The 23414-nt window shown below is 38.7% G+C and overlaps 1 protein-coding gene across 1 annotated transcript in view; it reads right to left on the minus strand.

The window, feature by feature from the left end:
* The window catches only part of pvalb6 (parvalbumin 6), a 49174-nt gene extending 26098 nt beyond the window's left edge, over window positions 1–23076 (minus strand). The window contains exon 1 of the mRNA XM_077559209.1: window positions 22668–23076. The gene's annotated coding sequence lies outside the window, so the exon portion shown is untranslated. The remainder of the gene's footprint in view (window positions 1–22667) is intronic.
* Between the last annotated feature and the right edge of the window lie 338 nt (window positions 23077–23414).

The following is a 23414-nucleotide window of genomic DNA, read 5'->3' on the forward strand; positions in this document are numbered from 1 at the left end:
CTTCCAGTTCTGTCTTCTCTTGTTGGTCATTAGCCGCGTTTCCACCGTCCTCTCAGCCGGCCCGCTTGTGGCTGTGTCTCCACTGCGGAGTACGACCCATTTCGCAACGTCACGAGTTTCGACCGACATGTGAACGCCGTGCGACGGTTTCTCCCGTGACGTCACCCACGCACCGCGCGCTGAAAATCACAACGAGGAAAGAGAAAAATTTGGGCGGTTGCTATTTTTCTCTGTTTTTTATTTTATGTGCTTGGGTGTGGATGGATCGCAAGTCACGAGTTTCGATCGACACATAATCGCCTTGCAACGGTTTTTGTGACGTCACCCAAGCACGGCGCCGCAAAAATCAGAACAATAACGAGGGAAGAGAAAAACTCGCGGCGGTTGCTGTTATTTTCTGCTTGAAAAAAAATAGCGTTTGAGTGAGAGGAGACGGCGTCGAGATGAAGAATTTGAAAAGGCTAACAGTAAAGTGGAACGAAAATAGGCAAAGGATTATTAAGAGAATTGTTTTGGTGGAAGAGACTTAAGCCGAGAATGCAGCATTGCCGCGCATAAAGGTAAGGTCATTTTTCATACTAAATAATTTTTAGCCAATCAGCACGTAAGCTCGATCGGGAGTTTATCAGGCCGGCGGAGTACCTAACCTCAAGTAGGACCTCCGCTCGTCCCCATAAGTTCCTTTAAATGTGGCCCGGTTGCAGTGGAGACACTGAAGTTCCTTCGGTGGAAACGCGACAATTGTTGTTTAACGGAAGTCATCGGAGTCTGAATCTGTAAATTTAGCAGTTTACGTCCTTTTTAGGGAACAGTATTTGGTGCAAAAAGTTGCTGAAACATTAAATAATTGAACATGTGCATTCAACTTTTGAGGCTCGTAGTAGTTTTTGGCGGGAGCGTACTGATGAAAGGTCCTGATGTGGAATCAGAGGTGACAGATGAGGCAGATGAGTTGAGAAGGGGGAGCTAGACGGACATTGAGGGTAATTGGGAAAGGCAAGTGATGCTGGAGAGGAGGAAGTGATCTGGAAAGAATAGTAATGAGAGCGATAAATTGCTGATGATGATAATGTGATGATATTTAAAAATAAAAAACATGGATGAGTTTGGTGAGTAAGAATGTCCTCGCGCACGTACGGTACCAACAAGTCTTTGTGGATGTGGAAAGAAAGCAGAGCAGCCCGAGGAGAACATGCCAGCTCCACACGGAGTCCATATGGTGATCCATATGTGATTTGCAGTCAATTCAAGCTTGTGGGCCATTTTTAATCCCAGCTCTGGAGCCTCATTTCAGATAGCAGAAATGCTCAATTCCCACAAGTACAGTATTAGTGCGACAGGAGTGAAAACATGTTTGCAGCCAAGCACAAACAAGCCAGAGGCTGCCTTCCTATGAGCAGGAATTTTCCATTTTATTTCTGACAGATGGCAGCGAGCATTTCTTTTTCTTTGCTTTATTCACGTTCTCATTTTGTCCTCCATCATTCCTTTCCTCCACATCATCTCATCTCCTCCTTTTTCTTTCCATCTCTTCTTCCCCTGTCAAGGTGATCAAACTGTTTCCTTTTTTCTTGCCAAGAGAAAGGCAGATCTTGATTTCTCTTAGCTGGCTGCCGCCCATCTCTTTCATCAAGGTCCTGCTTGTTTTCTCTCTTCATCTTGTCAACTTGCCACTCTCCATTCAGGTGAGATGAGACAAAATTGGACCCCACCACGTGTGGCCAGTGTGTCTTTGCATCTCAAGCAGCTTCTGCTTGAATACATATAACCAAACAGCATTTTCAATCCCCCAAAAATTATTTTCTTGCATCATTCTTTTAAGATATTATCATTTAATTGATCGATTTACATATATTTTGCCTTTCCGCAAATCTAAATGATTGTCTGTTCCAGGGTAAAATTGTTGCCATCATTGGCCTAGATGCATACAAAGTAAAAAGAAGCTAAGAAATGATAATAGTTAAGTTTGTCCACTATAAAGCCAAACTCTCGAAACCTAAAGCAGATGACATTTTGAATATGCTCACATGTGAAATTTCATTATTCTTCTTTTCTTGCACATTAGCCTTAATTACGATGTCTTGAAATCGATTTTGCAAACATTCTGATTGGGGGTGTGCATTTCGCCATTAAAGGCCAATTCGATACGTACATTAGTAGGTGTACATTTCTCCAATGAAAGACGATTTGACACGTACAGTATATACGTATATTAGGGGTGTGCATCTCGTCAGTAAAAGACAATTCAGTACGTATATATTTGAAGTGGCACAGTTTGATTTGGTTTGATTTGATGCTCTCACATCTTTCAAATCAAGACCAATTCTCTGATTCAAGTCAGTTTTTGTTACACTCCTAATTGTTATGCATCTCATAAAGTGTAACCCATTCAAATGTAAAAAAAACATAATAATAATAATAAATGCAGGGATGTGATTTTTCCGCTAATTCGCGGAATTCCGCTTTTTTTTATCTCCCCCAAAAAAAAAAATCCGATTTTTTTTTTTTTTTTTTTTTTAGTAGTTCATTGTGTATGCACATGACTCATAGACAGATAACATCTTCTGCTATAACAAAGACATTTGTGGTATGCTCTAATATGAGTTACTTTTCATTTGGTCATGATACAATTATTTGTTCATGAAATTTGAACTCTTCAACATTATTTATGTGTTAACTTAGTAATCACATTAGTTAGATATGATGATATTCTCAGTGATAGTTTTTAAAAGCAAAGGCAGTCCAATGTGACTGATTTTGAGTTGACTAAAACTGCCATTTTATATGGGATAGTTCAATATACATTGAAAATTTATGCTGTTGTTTTGTCTATTTCTTTGTCATGTGAGTGCATTGAAAGTACTTGAAAACACGGAAAACCCATGAGCTCCGGGGGGCCCCCTTGTCCCCCCACCAGGGCGCTGCCCTGGACCTAGCTGGGTGCCAGCGGCCCCCAGACCCCCGGCTAAATTTTCAGATAATTTCACTTTGGTCAAATCACATCCCTGTAAATGTTAAAGAGTAATGAGACACCTACATATATATACATTCAGTAAAAAACAAACAAATGGAGTGTGATAACCCAAATTGCGGTGATACGCAGTGTGTCATCACTTTTGACCTGTTTGAGGACGTTTTTATTTGTGAGAGTCTTGTTTAGTCCTGTTTTAATTACAGTTAGTCATCATCCTCTGTCCCAGTCTCCGTTGCCTGTAATTGTTTTTCTTTGTAATTTCTTTTCACCCATTTGTCTGCCGGAGCTCGTCTCTATCCCATTGAAGCCCCCCGCAACCCAAATTAACACCCTCATCTATCTCGCTGCCTCCGCATCCATCTACTCCCTGGCTCCAAAACACCCCACTCTTTGTCTCTCGCTCTTTTTCATCTCCAGCTCTCCATCCATTAATTTCACACACTCATTTATTGTTAGCAAAACACATTCATGTGATCTCATCATTGCCCTCTCCCTGGCACATTTTAGATCCCATATTCCCTCGCCTGTAAATCCTTGATTCAATATTTTTTTTATTCCCTCTCTCTCTTTCTGCCCTCTTATTTTCCTCTCTCCATTGCGGTTTCCCTCCACCCTCGAATAGAATCATTTGGCAGTAGCAGACAGGCTCTTATAACCCAGGTGCAGTACATTGAATGATGACCGCAGGAGAATACGCACACAGAGACACACATTTAAGCCTCCAACCAATACCATTTTTTCCCTCCTTTTCCAGGGAAACACTCTGTCATGTTTTGTCGGCTAAGGTTCATCTGTGGTCACTTTGTCAGATAATCGTGTTATCAATCTAATGCGGGTTCTCACAAAGTAGACAATCCATATCAAGTCCACTAAGCCACTCACAAATATTTAAATTCGCACCTCACCCTCTGCTGCGCTGTCTCCTGTTTCCCTCTAAATGATTACATTCACATTAAGCACTAAACAGGCATCAACATGAATAGTTTCTAAGGTGTCATAATTCTGCCCCGAGACTTTATGAGGCGTACAATGTTTGATAGAAGAGAACGGGATTCACTTCACTGATGTCGTTCCATGTTTATGTGCATCGTTTTACTTGCAAAATGAGATGTACACACACAGTCAGAGAGGTTTTCATGCTTTTGGGTTTGCAGCTGCACTGCACCATACTGCTGCTCAGATTTTGGCTACCTTATTGAACTACAAAGGAGAATCTAACTATAATAACATGCATATGGACAAAACGCCATTCACACGATCGACAGTTTAAAATGTTCTGTCAGTCTGTCATGCGTGTTTCTGGAATATGGAAGGAAGACAGAGTACCTGACAAAACAACAACAACAACAATATACAAGCACAGAGAGACGAAGAAGCAAATTCCACACAGAAGGCCAGGCAAATGGTTCGAACCCTGCACCTCAAATTCACTGTGCGGCCTCTGTAAGCCAGGTATATTCTTTTTTAATTAATAACAAAAAAAAACATTTGTCATGTCAACATTGAAACTGTGTAATAGGGATTTTACCCGCTATTATTCCACAGGTACTCTCAAGAAAATTGATGTCAAAATATGTCAAATATCTTATTTAAAATAAAAATGAATAAATAAAAAACTAACTGATCCAATAATTATAATCCACAGAAAAGTTGTCGCAGGTGCTTTCCCACGAGCAGCACATTTTTTTTCTTGTTCCCTCCTTTAGCCCGTTTTATTGTTCTAATAAATCATCATCAACAAATTCCAATTTTGCTGGATGTTGTGTTTATAAGAGCTGTTACGCACTGCACTAGAAAACTGGAAAGTTGGAAGCATTGGGAGATCGGGGCTAGTTGTCACATTGCAATTTTCTTCTCCACCAGAGGGCGCAACTAAAAAGTGAAATTCTAGGTTTTTTTCCATATAAATGGTCAGGTGTTGTGTCCTGTCTGAGAAGAGAATAGAGCTGAGACTTCATATATTTTTGAAACAGTACATAGACAAATTCTAGCTGCAAATCATGTGGACTCGTTAGAGGAGAGATTCAGACATGCCTCAGTCACTGTTCTGTTTTAAGCTAACTTTGAACTAGAACAAATGTTACCCAACATGGTAGTTTGGGGCAACTTGGAGTAGTTATTGATGAAAAAATATGTTGGAAGTCACACATAGATAATGTCAAAAAAATATAGGGATACTCTCTAAAACGAAATCATTATACACATTATATTGTTCATTATTATTACCACATCTGACCTATTGTATGGAAATCTGGGGAAACGCATGTAAAACAAATACCGATCCTGTTTTCAAACGGCAAAAAAGAGCCATAAGAATTATGAATCGATCAAAATATACAGAGCCAACTCATTCTCTATTTATTAAATCAAATACAACTACGACTTAGTTTAATTTAAAATAGATCAAATAATGTATAAAGTACACGACAATCTACTCTGCCAGAGTACTCAGAAGCTGTTTGAAATTAGAGAGAGTCCTTATAACATAACGGGTACAAGTGTCTACAAAAAAATGTAAACAATATTAAGCAAAGGTGTGTTTCTTTAAAACGTGTTAATTTGTGGAATGATTTTGGAACTGACCTGAAAAAATGTCAGTCACTTGCTGAATTAAAAAAAACGTTTAAAAGCAAAGTTTAAAAAAATTACTTTCATCAGTCATGAGGTGTTAAAAATGTATATATGCCGTAATTTCTTTGGATGTATCGGAATGAGTGTAATGAAAATTGTACGTGTGAGTATGAGGATACGATTCATAAATGTATTATGGTATATGCCTATGAATTTCATGTAAATATGTTGCTGGCAAATATGCATATGTTAAAGTGCACTTGTATATGTGATTAGGTTTATATATTTCCTTTTGTTGAAATACATTAACCTTATCATTGTACCAACATAAAAGGGATAAAGGGTAGGACTAAATACGTTTTTAAACTTCCTCCTACCCCTTTTGAACATATAAGCTCTTTTCTTTCCCTCTATTCTTGTATTCCTTTTTACTTCAACTTATATTTCAGACTTGTAATGTGTTTTCTTTATGTTTATAATTTTAATAAAAAATAAACAAAAATAAACTTCTCTCAGTAATTTGGGGGTTTGTTGTCACATATGCAAAAGAATGGTCTAATGAAAACTGCACCTCTGGCAACTCGGTTTAAGTTTGCCAGAATTGCCCTTCAGATCATTTTGAGTTTGCTAGGTTTTGTTTCATTGTTTAAAATTTTTTTTTTACTGTTTTTGTTGGAACTACAGTATGCCCACATAACAGGACTAGTTTAAGTTTCATGATCAACCATCCATCCATCCATTAATAACCAAAATGCTTTATTTTTTTAAATTCAATTTAATCTCAAATTTCTAGTTTAGGGGAAGCAAAACAGGCATTTGAGGCTGTGAGCTTTGAGCTAGATGCTAGCCGTTCCTTAAGACTTTAATCCCTTTCCTAATATTTTATGTTTTAAGTTTGCTATGGTAAATTTTCAAGATCAATGATAAACAATTTATATGGCTGTAAAAACAAAAAAACAGGAGAACAAGGATTATGTCCTTGTTTTATTAGTTCCAAAATCCAGAGTGACATCTTATCCCATGTAGTGTGACAACTTACCCGTTGGTGGGACAATCTGTCACATGTTCACTCACTCTATTTGATGGCTTATAACTCTGCAATGACTCAAAGTATGAAAATGACATGAATGAATAAAAAAATATACTTAAGAATTTGGTCTGTCATCTGGTTACACAGTTTGTTTAGATATGATGTATTGATTCCAAGAAATACATAAATGTACAAAAAGTACCTATGAAATGTAACAACTAGCCCCAGTCTCCCCTAAATACTTTATATATAAAAATTAAAAGTTGCAAAATACTAGGTTTGTCACACATAAAAATATTTCTGTAAAATACGATAGTTAATCAGCGATATGTATTTGATTATGTTTGACTGCAACATATTGAGGTCCGGCGTCCAAGTGGAATATTTCTGAACCGACACTCACAAGTCTTGTGAATCAGTAAAGAGACCAAATATCTAAACCCATGCGCTGATTCAGCAAACCATAGGTGTGATTACTGTAGCGCAGCCTAAAGGGCAGTGAGGAAACAAAATCTGAATACATTGACTATATAACCACTGACCTTCAGGATGACCTCTGGACTCACTCTGGGCTCAGTATGCAGCGCACAATGTGTAGGCTAGCAAGCAAAAAGGACGCTATGTTTAGAATGTGCTGTGTGCAGGCACTGCTGTATCAATGTGCAAGGCTAGCTACCACCTAGCATCCCTTAGCAAGTCCAGTTGAATTTGATCTGAGCAAGCCCAGCAAGTGACGACTGCAAAGGGTGTCCCCGCTCTTCTGCAGTGTTCTTTGCTGCATCAACAGAAAGGAGGTAATCGAAATGATGCGCTTGACTTTGACCTCTTCTCTACCATCAGTGGGCGGGCGGACGGGCTGATTCTCATGTTGGAGTCCTTAACTTTGCAAGACAAAGACAGACGCGAGGCCATTTTTCTGACAAAATACTCACTAACAATAAGGCTAAAAAGCCAACATTTTCACAATGCGTGGATGCGCCCTTACAGTGCAAATGATGCAACTAACAACACAAACTATTAACACAGCACGCAAAGTTGGACTGCTTGGCACCATAAATACAATCATTCTCAACTTTAAAAACATTATAATAATACTGAGGCAACTTTTAAAGTAGATGTATCAGCGTATACAAACACTATCTCAACATTGAAAGAAAATCCAATACTATGTAATGGCAAAAGTAACAAGGTGGATTATTGTAATTTAACCTTCAAATGCATTATCAGGAGTATGTTTAATCCTTAGGCAAATATGTTGTAATGTAATTGTTGCTTAAACTGCAATGCAGTGTGTGTGTGTGCGTGTAAGTGTGTATGCGCCTCCCTAATCTGAAAATGCTGCAGTCTTTGTCATGCCTCCCTGCCTCACAGTGTGATGCAAGGGCCTTGTTTTTTTGTTTTGTTTTTTTCCCTCCTCAATGATGGAGACCGGTTATGCTTGCGGGATAATATATTTGCTGCAGGGGGGAAAAAGCAACTCAAAAAAAGTCCTCAGTCAATTTAAATAGAGTGACATGCATGAGATGTAGACATTCCGGAATTGTCTTAAGTGTTTCCCATAGTCCATGTTGAAGAGACATTGAGAATTTGCTTGTTTTTTTTAAATATATTATTTCATTATGAATATTATTTAATGTATTATATTTTATTTTCCCAATCAGCTACTTTCCAGCTTTGTTGTTTTTAGCAAAGAAAGTACCACATTTTCTAAATAAATCCCTTGTGAGTCTTTTCAAAAGAACATGACTGTAAATGACATTATTTTGTTATTTTATGTCCCTTTTATTCATTTTTCCTTTCCTCTTCACAATTGTCCCATTCACCATCCAATGCACTCTCCATTTTCCAATATTTCCATTTCAGCCAATTTGTCCTCTCGTCTTTTTGTATTTGGAGTAGTTTCATCACCTTATTACACCTTCCCTTTCTACTCGACCGACAACATTCGCCCATCAGGCCTCCGGCATTACCGCTCGCCCAAATAAAGAAAGAAAAACTCTATTTGTATTCTGGGGCACGTCTGGGACGGGAGAGGCGAGATATTGAGTAGGAGAGGAAAGAGGGAGGGATTGTTAAAGCCACAGTTTAGAAGGAGGCTTAGGACATAAAGCTGGGCCGGAGAGGCTTTTGAAAGCTTGGAGTCATTCAGGTCAATTCTATAAACCACAAACATAGCAAAAAGCTAAATGTAGAGTAGACCAGGGCTAGTTGTATCACTTTTTACATATTTATTTGATTCGATGCATCATATACAGTATAAACAAAATGTATACCAGACGAAAGACCAAAGTTTTAGATGTATTTTTTACATTCATGTCATTTTCATACTTTGTGTCAGTGTCAGAGTAATAAGCCATCAAATAGAGGGAGTGAACATGTGACACGTTGCCTCACCAATGGGTAAGTTGTCACATTATATGGAGTAAGATGTCACACTGGATTTTGCAACTAATAAGGACAAAATTATCACTTTTCTCTTTTTTTTTCTTTTTCTTTTTACAGCTAGAGAAATAGTCATTGATCTTGAAAATTTACTATAGTCATTGAGCAAACTTTAACATAAAATATTATGAAATCGATTGAAGTCCTTAGGAGCTGCTGGCATGTAGGTCCAGTAGCTCTCAGCCGCAAATGTCTGTTTTGCTTCCCTTAAACTGGAAATTTGAGATTAAATAGAATTAAAAAATAATAATAAAGCATTTCGGTTAAGGGATGTTTGGATGGTTGATCATGAAACTTAAACCAGTCCTGACATGTGGGCATACTGTAGTTCCAACAACAACTGGAAAATCAATTTTTAACCAATGAAAAAAAGCCTAGTAAACTAATTTCCTCACTTTTCATCTGAAGGGCAATTCTGGCATATGTAAACCGAGTTTCCAGAGATGCATTTTTCATTGGCCCATTCTTTACATGTGACAACAATCCCCAAAATGACTGTGACAAGTTGCCACAAAGTATCATGTTGGCTAATACTTGCTCTAGTTTAAAGTTAGCTTAAAACAGAGCAATGACTGAGGCATGACAAGATGCCTGAATCTCTCCTCTAACGAGACCACAGAATTTGTCTATGTACAACACCTGTTTCAAAATATACGAAGTTGATTTTTTTTAACTTTGGGTTGTGCAAAACAGATAATTGACACTCATCTCAGCTCACAATGTGTTATTCTCTTCTCAGACAGGACACAACCCCTGACCATTTATACGAAGAAAAAAAAAACTTGCATTCCATTTTTTCGTTGCACCCTCTGGTAGAGAAGAAAATTGCAATATGACAGTTTACCCGTGATACAACTAGCCCCCGTCTCCCCTACTCATACAGTGGAATATGACCCATTCTTAAATCATCTAATCAGAGCTGTTCAGAAAAATACTATGAATACAACATTATCTTGATCCAGATGAAACTTGATTACACCAGTGGCTTTCTTATTTGCAAAAAAAAAAAAAAACTGCAGCAATCACTGAACAATGAATGAGGAAGTCAAACTGAAGACATTTAGGATTATCAGACATTTTTTTTGCAATTGAATCACTGAAAGAAGAGCCCCGATTTTTAGTTCTATGGCTTTGCCACATCACCCCTCATCTCGTACACATAAAAAAGGTCATTTGATTACGTTTGGCAGAGGTGGGATTTTATTGCCAATTTTATTTGCCAATTTAAAATGAGTTTCAATTTATTTATTATTTTTTGTCTCTTTAGTATTTAAACCATCATGAAGTCAGAGCCTAATATACAGTACATACTCACAGATGAATCACACAGCTTGCATTAAATAAGAGACACAGTGAGGAGCACTGTGTAAATACAGTATTGTCAGATTCATTAATATTTAATATTGTTGTGTGTTTGTTTGGTATTTTACAGACAGTAACTGCACCTCTCACACACTCGGAGATAGAACCTGTTCTGTTTTTCTGCTACATGGATAAAATGTTGATATGATCGATTTTTTGACATTTGAGTTGTAATGGAACCATTTCCCTTAAACCAAAATGGAAATGGACTCCTGTTTGTCTACTCCGAACACAGGGATTGGCAACTGGGATTTTTTGGGGGGTCTGTTTTACCCCTAACCCAAAATAATCTCCCACAAAAAAATAAATGAATTACATTTAAAAAAAAAAAAAAAAAAAACTGTTAAAACATTCAGTATATGTTATCTATGAAAAATGAGGGCAGTTGGAGGTTGGGGTGTAATAGGGAAAAAAAAAACATAAAAAAAAAAAGTTTGAAAAAATGGGAAATCAAAATTTGCAAATATGCAAATTTGCGTGTGCCAAACTGAATATACATCAACTGCAATTTTAAGATGTAATATCACCATTCGCCACTAGACATGGCTTAGTTGCGCTTAAACCAGGTCTTATACTGTCCTGTCTAAAGTGGCATTTTTGTCATACAACTGGTTAGGCCAGGGGTGGGCGCACTCTGTCCTCGAGGGCCGGAGTCCTGCAGGTGTTGGATGTTTACCTTCTCCAACACAGCTGATATATCATCAGCTCATCAGCAAGCTCTGCATAAGCTTGGTAACGATCCTGTTGGTTAGATTCAGCTGCGTTGCAGCAGGGAAACCTCCAAAACCTGCAGGACGAGTTTGCCTACCACTGGGTTAGGACATGCATGTACCTATGTGGCCCCCTCCACAATGCATTTCAATTTCCCATCGCTGCCATTAACATCACATCATGACATCATGAACCTTGAGACAGGCATATAAACCAACATAAAATGCACCAGAACATGATCTTATTGTTATAGGATCAAAAAGTGGAACAGACCCCTTACTGAACATAATCCATATGCGTGGGATGTTAACATGCAATATGGTACTTCACAACTGTTTAACCATGGTGGAGGTCAGCGTTCAGTTCCATTCAAGTTTGTACAATTTCATGCATCACTACACAAGTACTGCAAGTATTGATACATGATTGCTTAGGACTGTCTGTAGACGTGGAGTAGGACAGCAAGTGTCTACTTACCGTGACTGCAATGTGCACTTTGGTCCATTAACATTTATAGTGGTATGCTGTTTGCTCATGTGCATCTGTATCCACATGAATGAACACAGCCAACCCTCACATCGGTGCAACTGGATGTACAAAGTGTGTGTTTCCTTGTATCTCTAAGCCCACCGGTGATGCCTGGTCAGCAGCAGCAGATGACACCCTCTCTGCACCCATTCCCGCAGCGCTGCCAGTGTGCCTGAATGTGTGTGAGTGTGTGTGCGTCTGGTGCTAGGGCGCTGACCTTGCAGCAGAAAACAGTTAGAGCTGCGGCAGCGCACTCTCCAATGCTCATACACAAAGACACGCACTCCGACAGGGGCAATCACCACGCATTCGACCCGCACTAGCGCTCAGGACTCGCCCCCCCGGGCCTGCTGGTGGCGAGCGGCTTTCTTACAAAGCGAGGGGAAGAGGATGGAAAGTGGGCAGCAGCAAGGGGGTCAGGAGCGCCATAGTCACATTCACTTAGCTGCGTGGTCGTTCATAAAGCTACAAAAGATGCAGACAGTGGAAGTGACTTCTAGCTCTGGGGTAAACGCCGAATGGAGGCGTGCTAATACACGCGCACAAAGTCTCATTTAAGTAGCCTGATAACTGTGTCAGTGTGGCCGGCGTTATCCAACTTCATCCACTTCCATACCAATACTACCACATCACAATCATAGAAACCATCAATGCAATGTAATAGCAAGAAACTGTGCCATGTACATCTTCTGGAGCAAAACAAACAATTTATATAAAATAGATGATAGCTGATAACAATGGGGAACACAATTTTTGTTGGGTTTGGTCTGACAGCTTTTTTCTATGATGTCAAGTTTTTTAACTATAGGATCCCCCCCAAATGATATAAATGTGTGTTAATAAAACACTAAGATTGTATAGTTACAATCTTTTAAAACTAAAATAAAATGCATACAACAAAATAGGGCTTACAACGGTATGCCCATGCTTACAAGGTTAAGAGAAAAGCCAGCAATAGTTTGCAGATATTGATAGTACTGACTTATTTGGGAGCTGCAAACACCTCTCACCACACTGTCTCAATTGTGACTACATAAACAAGTTGCCACATAGCTGTAGATGAGTCCAATTGCTATCAGCTCTTCTTACTACAATCTTACTACAGCTAATCAGTACAATTTTGCCTATCTGGAGAGTAAGATTTAAAAAAAAATTGGAATTGATTTTGGAATCAGCATGCCATTGTAGTTTCAATCAGCATATGAATCTAACTCAACAGATTTTTTTTTCTACAAAATGTTCCCCAGTGAAATTAAACGTGTTCATGAGTGCATATCGCTTTAGACGCGACAGTCCTCCAATAAATACGACCACATAGGCCGTTTTGAAAAGGTGCCAAATTACGACCACCTATGGCAAACAGGTCCTAGGTGAGGGACCAGACAAAGCATGGCTCAATAGACCCCTATGATGAATGTCAATTTTGGATCGCGGTTTCCCTTGCCCAGACGCGGGTCACTGGGGCCCCCCACTTGGAGCCAGGCATGGAGGCGGGGCTCAAAGGCGAGCGTCTGGTAGCCAGGCCTATACCTATGGGGCCCGGCCTCGCACAGCCCGAAAAGGCAACGTGGGTCCCCCTTCCCATCGTCACACCACCTGTGGGAGGGGCCAAAGGGATCGGGTGCGCAGTGAGCTGGGTGGCAGCCAAAGGCGGGGGCCTTGGCGGTCCGACCCCTGGCTACTGAAGCTAGCTCTGGGGACATGGAATTATTTTTGTGTTGTCTACATAATTTGTTAGTGTTGACTACATGTTTTCTAGCGGTCTCACTGTGCCTCTCCCTTACCTCAACCATTAGTGTCCCATGTAACGTGTGCTGTACAACCTCACTGAAACGTCATCCTAACCCCAACCATTAGTCCGGTGGCGAATTGACATACAACTATGAGAATTTGCTTCTAAGTTGAGGGCAAAGCTTCTGACCGTGTTTAGGCCATCAGGGGACACATTGTAGAGGTTTCATATTAGCACTCAATTCAGCAAAACTTCAAACTTGCAGAAATGTCAAAAACAACAACGACAAAAAGTTTAAAAACGGATTGTGTTTGTATCAGAACTTTGACTGCTTTTTAAAAGGTTAGCAAAGAAAGTGAAGGTAAAGGAGTGCAAATGCATATTAGAGCCATCGACATCTGAAACTTCTGCTTTCTTTGATCCAACCGGCTTTGATCACTGATCATAATTCCGCAGGATCAAAGCATTCCTTTTCATCTCAACTGTTTGGACACATCATACAAACATTTTTTTTTTTTTTGCAACACATCACTTTTAGTGTTCAGTCATGACCAGAATTCCAGCAGAGATGATGAAGGGTGAGTTAAAAAATGAAGTCAAATAGAGTGACACCTTGAAGCTTGAATGCCCAAAAAGTTGTTTATTTGGAGTGCAACCAAAATTGTTGTGTAAAAATGTTCAAACAGGCGTCATGAGACCTCATTTGAACCACCACCAAACTCTTTTTTTACCTTTTGCTTTTTGTGGCTTTTGAAGAAGAAAACATATCATATTCAGCAGAACAACTCCAAGTACTTTCCATGTCACAGTCAAAGATGATTACCAGTGAGCAGTTTCTGTTCAGCAAAGTTTATGGTTGTTACAGTTTTGTTTTTGTTTTGGTTTTTTTGGTTTTTTTTGGGGGGGGGGGGGGGGTGCTACTTCCTGTTTGTGTTCCATAGCTGTTGGCTTGATATGAATCTGTAGGACTTTTAATAAAACAAAATACTTTGGTTTGGATCTTCTTTTGAGACCAATGTCATGCATCTGAGTCCATCGATTTGTGATGAAGGATCATTAAGTGACGATGGAGACCTTTACATTCGCTTCTCACTCAAGCCGCCATATGCTTGTCACTTTATTATTATTGTCATTATATTAGTGTTTGGTGTAATTTTAAGTTGTATGACAATGTTAAAAAATGAGCTCCATAAGTAAGTGCATCAGTATTTGTTAGATCCGTGTTTAAAAAGTGTATTTTTTTATGGCTTCATAGTGCACTGGTTAACTTCTTACATAGCCACGTTTTGCCATATTTCAGGCTTCAAACATCAATCAAACAAATCAAACCAACAATCGCGAGGTGTAATGAAATTTAATGCTTCATTAAACATTTTTTTACAAATCAAAAACATAAGTAGGACATATGGAAATATTCACCCCCTTTTCGCTCAGTGCAGCCAACTCACTCCATAGCAGTTAATTATGAGTGTTTTGATGCTGACAGTTTGGATTCTGGGACAAATTACGGTATTCCAAATATAATTCACTAAAATGGAAAACTTGGTTGTCATAATCAAGTTTTATTAGTGTCACAAAATGTTTGTGATTGATTTCAGGTGCATTCGATGTGTATGGAGAACAATTCCAAAAGGGTTAGTTTCCCATTATGCAATGGGTAAAAAACTCCACAAATTTCCACTTAGATGAACAGTCCTTCTACGATCGGCAGCAGCAAGTCGATGAGCTGGCAATTCTGGGAGGTGCCGCTTGATTTGATATGGATTATGGATTAAATGAAATGAGGTGAAGGAATGAAGGTCAGATGAAAGCAGAGAAAAGACGACGCTGTACGGACATGTGGAGCAGGATGTGGCCGAGGTTATGAAGCCGGAGGGAGGATGGGTGGAAATTGTTCACGCCAAATGCTTGTTTCGCTGGTCCGCGTTTAAGCATAATCTCAGTTATTGAGATTAGCTGTCATTCACTCTGTTGCTTGAATATGCAATTCCGTTTGACGCTTGACAGTTGGTTTCTTCATGTTAGTTAAGCCTTCTCAGATAGCTGTGCTTTGCAATGCAAGGGCACACCTTTTCCCGTGACGTCCGAGTTCCGTGACTTTGACTTTGTCTTTTCGGTTTATAAAGGAAATGCACTGTCAACATAATATGATGTTATTCATATGTTGCCATTTGGAAGTACCTGAAGTTCCTGTTTATTTTTGAAGACCCCTTTTATTATTAGTTGTATACTTTTTATAGTAGGCTACCAATGATGGTGTTGTGTCATCTCCATTGAAAGAATATGCAGACTCAGACCAACCAATGCTGATTTAGATTTGTTGGCCAACTAACCGTTTAACCTATTATTGATGCTTTTTACCATTAAATAATTGCTTAGTTCTATAAATATAATGCCTGTTTTCCCAAGTGATAAAGGCTTTAAGTGGCCTTAACAAAATAGGTCACATCCTCATCTTCTTTCATTTTTCTTTCCTTAAAAAAAGAAAAGAAGAGCAGGCTCTAAATTAAGCAAAGTCTCAATCCATTTTCACTCTCGCTTTGTTCCCATCTGACCGTGGCTTTGCTAATGATCTCATTTAGGAGGTCATGGCTTTTCTAATTAGAAATGTGTTGAGTCTCTTTGTGCCAGGCTAAACCTAGTGTCACTCTAAAGTTAACATCAACTCTTCACTGCTGTTGTTGAATGAAAACACCTTCCAGAATAAACCCAACAAGTAGCCTACTGCCTCAAGGACAGAAAGTGAAGTGTTTGGATACCATTGGTTTGTGTTTATATGTGACCTTGCAAAGAAGAAAGAAAACAAGCTTTGTAATCTCACAAATCCATCTTAGTTGATGCCAATCAGCTTTCTTTGAGCAGAAGTGGTATAAGCAAGGCGTGAGCAATAGCCATCCATCCTCCATCCAGCCATGTTTCTACTACTTATCCTGTCCAGAGTAATGGCAGGGGCGGAGCCTATTCTTTGCCATTTTCCCAAAAGTTTCCACTAGCTGTTTTCCACAAAAAGGTTTGTGAAACCAACATCTGGTGAGTCAGGTTAGTTTGAACGGAATCACCCTTATGAAATTCTGATTACTGAGAGTTAACATTTTGATATATCACAGTATAGATTTTTTTGTCTCACAACTAGGGTGACTAGATTTTTAAAATAAAAATAAAAATATATATTTCTATATATGTATATATATATATATATATATATATATATATATATATATATATGTATATATATATATATATATATATATATATATATATATATATATATATATATATACATGTTCTGGTTTTGCTGCGTCAAAAAATGTACACATTGTAACATTGGAAACTTGCCGCCATAAACTCTTAGCTCACGTCCGACTACATTTCTGATGATTCGTAGACCAGGAAGCAGGAACTATTTTTTTAATTTATTTTTTTGCTTTCTTTATTAATTCAAACTCCAACATCCAATTAAAACTGAGCACACAAACCAGAATGGTGCTGTCAAACAAGACAGGAGAAAAAAGCACACAAAACAAACACACAAAACAAACAAAACAAACCAAAAGGTCTAATCAAACAGTATTTTTTTTTAATTATTAAATACCGACAAGGCTTGCTTCGTCTTAACCCTCCTCAATGTCCTTCCAAACTCTTCAATTTCCTTACAATATGAAGCAGGAAGTAGTTCTAGTTCCGATATGATGACAACGTGAACGTAAATAGGAAATAAATTAACACTTAAATTCATTTTTAATTGGTTTATTGTATGAAGAATCACTATGACAGTTGTGTGACTGACATACACATGGCCCAAAAGTCTTGCCGACTGGACAAAGTAGTGAAATCCACCGAGACTCGGAAAACAAGGTTTAAAACTCGGACTCCGTTAAAATGAGACCTCTTGCCAATCTCCCCACAGCATGAGCTATAAGATGTCTTGGTGTGATTTGAAATAGGGAATGGTGGCGCAATGATCTCTTTTGGCAGGATGCTTGTCAGTAAAAAGCTTGGCAGGCACTGCTATAGAACAATGAGCAAAATTGACACGTGCTGTTTAATTAGCAAACTAGATACCGACAGCACTCTCTGTTAAAAAATAAAATACAGATTTTAAAATAAAAAATAGTGCCATCTGCTGGATATACATTGTACCTGTATGACAAAAGGACATGAAGCAATGCAGGCGGGACAATTTGGTGAAACCACCTGCGACCTCACATTCCAATCCGTACATGGCAAATCCAGCTGATTTCTATATATGCTCTTGCATCCCCCTCATAATTCCTTATTAGTGGGTGGCACCCTTGCAGCTCGGGTGCCGTTCACACACAGTGTGGCCGAAAATGACTTGTTCTACCAGCATCAGTAGGCGACACACACAATTATAAAGCCCAAACTGCTCATGTCAGGCGCATTTTTCACTGATTAAGTTGCATATCAGCAAGCCTGTCAAAGCTTTTCCACATGCCATTGCCTCAGACAATAGCTGTCTTTGACCTTGGCAAAGACAACGCAAAGCAAAATATCAATGTTTGGAGTGCTGTGAGTGCAAAATCATCCAGTGTCATGCCAGTTATATTACAGTTAGATATCAGCAGTTTATGGTGACTGTCCATTTATGTTTGTGACCAGCTGTTCACCCTAAAAGTGACAGCAAAGCGTCCAAATGTAATTATAAGACAGCGTCATGCGCCAAATTCAATTTCTGTCAGCTCAGCAAAAAAATACATTGCCTTCCACTTTATTCTATTATCATCTCGTTTTAATTAACATCCTACGAGTGCCCCGAACGTGAGGTTAATTGTACTTTTCATGACAAAATCAGTGCAAATGCAAATTCTCTCCGGGCGACCTCTGTGCCGTGTTTGGGAACGTTTTAATTATTCCGGCAAAATGGCAGAGAAAGCGTAACAACGAGGTGATCTTATGCTCACAAGTCAAAGACGTCATGTCACATTTATGCTGAGAGAATGCTCATGTCCTTAGTTGACTTCCATATGACTGCTGACTTTGCTGGCACTCTCATACATGGCAGCTCTTTCCCTTGTAAAAAAAAAAATATATATATATATATATATATACAGTATATACTGTATATATATATATATATATATACTATTGAGTATTGAGGAAAATTTCATTAACTGGGGGGATAAAAAACTTTTTAAAGGTAAGACCATGTTGAATTAGACCTTACAGATGTACAGTAAGCAGTTAAATGAGATTTCTACTCATACAAAGTTGTCAAAATGTGACTAGGCCTCAATATCCATTTCCTATAGTGCTTCTCCTCATTAGAGTCGCAGGAGAGATGGAGCCCATCCTAGCTGACTTTGGTCGCCTGTCAGTCACATTCCCAGTCCACCAATGGACAATTTCAAGACTCAAATTACTTAACATGCATGTTTTTGGAATGTGGTATGAATCTGGAGAATGCCATGCAAACTCCAAACCGGAAGGACCCAGAGATCTGAATAAAGAACCAGAATGCATGCTGGTAGAACAATTATTATGTCTCCGTACTGCCCACTTTAGTATTCAGTATTATTCAATACTGTAATAAAATAGTAATGAAACACAAATCAGGTGACCATGGTTGATATTATGAGTCAAGACCAAGACATCTTGTGGGTGTCAGTCAGCTTTGGTGGATTTGAACCCATGAACTCAACTTCTCCATTTAGTCATTTCCTTTGCATTTCTGCTTAATCATATGATCACTGGCACTGTTGCGCAATGCAAAGAGATCTACAATAAGAAAGAGTATTGAGAAGATAATGTTCGCTTTTGGTTGATGCTATTCAGCAATATGATTTCATGTTTGTTACATTTGAAATGAAACATTAGCATCTTATATTTGTGCAATTTGTTTAGTTTTGTATGATGGATTACTAGTTTTGAACAGAGGCCAAAGAAAAATTGTGTGTGGGGGTGGTGGTGATATGAACATAATATGTACCAGCGTGTAGCTAAGATGTCACGCATAAAGATGAATGAATTAGCACAAGAACATCGCAGGTGTCAATGTCAAGTCCTCATCTCAATGCATTCTTCCAATTTGCATCGTTGCCATTGTTTGCCCTTGGCCCATTCACAACATGTTGCAATGCAATGTATGAAATACAAGTGATGTCAGGGGCAAACGTGTGACAGGTCCGATATCAAATCACAATCCAACAACGCTCCCCTGTCAGCTCTCTGCTGTCAGTCACAGCCTTTAATTGGATCAGGTCGGGCACATATAGTCAAAATAACTTTGGTGGAAATATAAACAGCTGGACCACTGACACTTGCCACCTCAGGGACAGCGAGAACAGCAGCAGTCGCACCTGCATGGCACCATTCGCACCTGTTTTCAACTCTCTCCACTTTTCTGGACCTCTTTATGTCTTCCTGTCACAAAATGAGCACTCCTCCCCAGGAGCCTTACATCACACGTGGCATTTCACACTCCACAAAGCTTGTTAAATTACAGAAATCCCCAGGAAATCAAGTGTGGACATGCTAACATCTATTCCACCTCACTGCGATCGAATGGGGAAACGGTGATAAGCTTTAGGCTGTATGACTTTAAAAGAAAATGATGACAATGGCAAGGAAGGAGGGGGGGGGGGCAAAAACAGTGTGTAGATAGTTATAGGCAAGGCAGTGGTGGATTGGGATCTCATCTATCATGAAAGTATGGCAACAGCTGTTGTAGTTCATTTTAATATGGTGGTAAATATCCAAGAATGAATAAAGAAATTCATGTGTTTGAGAATTTGACACACCGTGTTGCACCGTGCTAAGTGTTCCATCGGACAGAGAATATTTCTTTTACACACCCCGTCCCCGGCCCACCTGACAATTTGGTGACAGATAGTAGACTAGACCTTAGACCAACTAAAAGCAGGTCTAAAATGAGGCGCAGGTGATTTAACACAATTTCATATTCTCACCAAGTGTTACGTATTGTAGCTTGGCGACCCCTATCGACCATGTAAATAGCGAACAAAATAATCAAGTGAACCAAGTGTAGTTAGTGGGACTTGAACACGGGTTGTCTGGTTGGTAATTATTTATGTGTTGACTATGTGTTTTGTAACGTGAATCATACTACAACCTGAGCCTCTTCCTAACCTCCACCATTAGTGTCCCATGTGAAGACATAACGTTTCGTGTAAAACCTCACTAAAAGTCTAATATTAAGCCCAACTATTAGTCCCGGTGACAAATTGATATACATATCTACACAAAAAAAAAAACACCGAAATAATTACAGGTCTGTTAGCTCAGTAAGATAGATGTTCGTCGTCTGACCCGATGATTTGGGTTTGGATCCCATTAACGCCACATATGGTTCATTTAGTTATTTATGTGGCCTTTAGAGGTCGCTAAACTACAATACATAACACTTGGTTGTATTTTGGTGCATGGTAAAAAGACCAATGTGGTCGTATTGTGTATGTGGCAAAAATAGATGAATAAAAATAATAATATTAATACTAAAACATTTTAAGCACATACAAAAATTACATAAAATACACTTAAAATTGTGGAAAAAATCCAAATACATTTATTTGTTCAGCATTCAAAAACTACAAAAATGCAAATTTTCAACACACATTTTCAAGCGCGTACTTTTAAGAAAATTTAAGAAATGCATGTAAATGTGAAAAAAGTCCAAACGTGTTTAAATGCTGAAAGATGTGAAAAACATTATGAAATATTTATAATATATGCCATGTGTAAAAATATATATATATGTATGTATATATTAAGAGCATATATTTGTGAGAAAAAAATTAAAATATTTTCTAACTGCATGAAAATATGAAAGAATAAGAACATATTTTTTAAATGCATTAAAAAATGTGAAAAAAAGGGAAATAAAGCTTTCATAAAATTATGAAATAATTGGAAAACTATTTAAGTACAAAAAATATTTGTTTAGATGGTAAATGTGGGTGGGCACCTTTTTTGAAGTGTATATGTAAAAAAAAAAAACAGAAGAAAAATACATTTATAAATTAAAAAATAGAGAAAATATTTGTCTTAATGCATGAATATGTGAAAGAGTAAGAACACATTTTTAATATAAAATGTGTAAAAAACAAAAACAAAACATTTGTTGATTTCATAAAAATATGTAAAACCAGGAAAACTGCACAAGGACTTTTTGGAAAAAGGCCTTATGCTTCCACTATGCACTTTGCACTTGCTCTGAGCACGAAAATGGGAACCGTGGAGTTCATACTCTTGATTTTTGTCCTGGAGAGTATAGGGTGTTCCACAAGCATCGATTCTTTGTCCTCTTCATATCCAAACTTGCTACCATTCAATTGAGCTTTACAATCATGCATTTGTACTATTTTTTATTTTTTTTTGAAATCATAAATATGGCCAGTGTTTGCACTGCAAAACTGTAGAAATAACTTCAAACCCATAATTTGTTTATTTATTTTTAGCAGAATGTGCTACAACTTCAAACTAAAGCACGTGCATCGCTCTCATCCTCTCTCTGGATAGCCATTATAATCCACCTGAGAACATTTCTAAAGTCTCATTGCCCTTCAGGACACAGCTGTTCGTCCTGAAGGACAGATTTTGTCAGAGGACTGGCTGATGAATACGACAATATAGCGCGGCGCCGCCGACGGATGCAACTAGTGAGAAAGATTTAAGGGGACAAAAAGAGCTTAAATCTGGTGCAAAACCGTCACAGCCACTAGATGTTATATTGAGCTGCACTAATAATAGCAAAATGTCCTTTAATGTGCCACACACTCGTCATCATCAAGAATAGATGTTGGCCTTGTAATGAGAAAATAATGTTTCATCCAAGTGTCTGCTCTGAAGACTCACCAGCACTCGTAAAGGAATGTAATGGATTTCCCCTTTTACACACACATGCACACAAACACACACAGAGTGACTCACAGCTTTGAGAGAACCAATCACCATCGCCAGTGTTCCGCTGCGGTTTGTGAATGGGATTTGAGCTCCGTTGGAAGCATGCAGTTATTTCAAATGGAAAAATATAACAATCCTGCCATCATATTTATAGTTTACATTTCTGCAATAAGGGCTGTCTGTTTGAATTTCATGTTCTAATTATGCTACTACTATATCACTTCTTTAACTGCTTTTGACTCCCTTTAGTGGTGATATACGTTCATTTTGACTTTTTACTAACTCATTGCCTCATCATCACTCTTGTGTACCACTGCTCGTGTCTTTTAAGTCTTTTTCGACATTATTCATTAATATGCCGTATACACACACCAACATAACGTCTGTCTTTTATTTAAAAAAAAAAAAAAGAAAAAAAGATCAACAGTCACACTTACCTGCAATGACAGAGACTTAGTCCTGAGTGCCTCTGAGTCCTCCGCGATTGGATGGAAAGCAGCGAGCCTGCAAAGCAGCTGACGGGCGAGCCAAGTGGAGGACAGAGAGAAGGAGAAAGAGACTGCAAGACAAGTGAAGAGAGGTATAAAGAGAAAGTGGATGCTGTGCGATCGAGGAGGAGGAGGAGAAGGAGGCTGGCTGGAGGTGAGATGAAGGGGAGAAAGGGAGGGAGGGAGAGATAAAGGGGGATGGAGGAGTAGAGGGAGGGAGCGCTGGATTGGGATAGGATGGGATTGTGTGATGTTGGACAGGAGGAGGAGAGAGGTGGATGAAGGCAGTGGAGAAGAAATGGTGAAAGGTAGGAAGAAAGGGATAAGTGCTAAATAAGGGAGAGAAGAAGAGAAAGGGAAAAAAATGCATAAAAATGGTTTGTTAGAAACGTTTAACAAGTGGAACATCCTGTCCAAAAATATAAATGAAACTCATCAGATGCATCCCGTCTCTGGAGACAAAGCTGTCCATTCAATCACGCTGTAATCCAATGATGTGTTTCAGTGTGGAGTAATAGCACCGTGGGAGGAGGGGAAAAAAAGGCAGGAAGAGGTGAGGAGAGCTAAAGATAGTTTGGATCCAAAAATGAAATCCATGCAGTGCAATCATTGCAGTGTAAAAAATATATAACGAAAAGATGGAGTGATGAGTCCAAAGGAGAGCAAAGAAAGCGAAGACGTACTCAACAATGAAAG

This window comes from Vanacampus margaritifer, chromosome 2 (genome assembly GCF_051991255.1).
Source record: "Vanacampus margaritifer isolate UIUO_Vmar chromosome 2, RoL_Vmar_1.0, whole genome shotgun sequence".
Classification (NCBI taxonomy): domain Eukaryota; kingdom Metazoa; phylum Chordata; class Actinopteri; order Syngnathiformes; family Syngnathidae; genus Vanacampus; species Vanacampus margaritifer.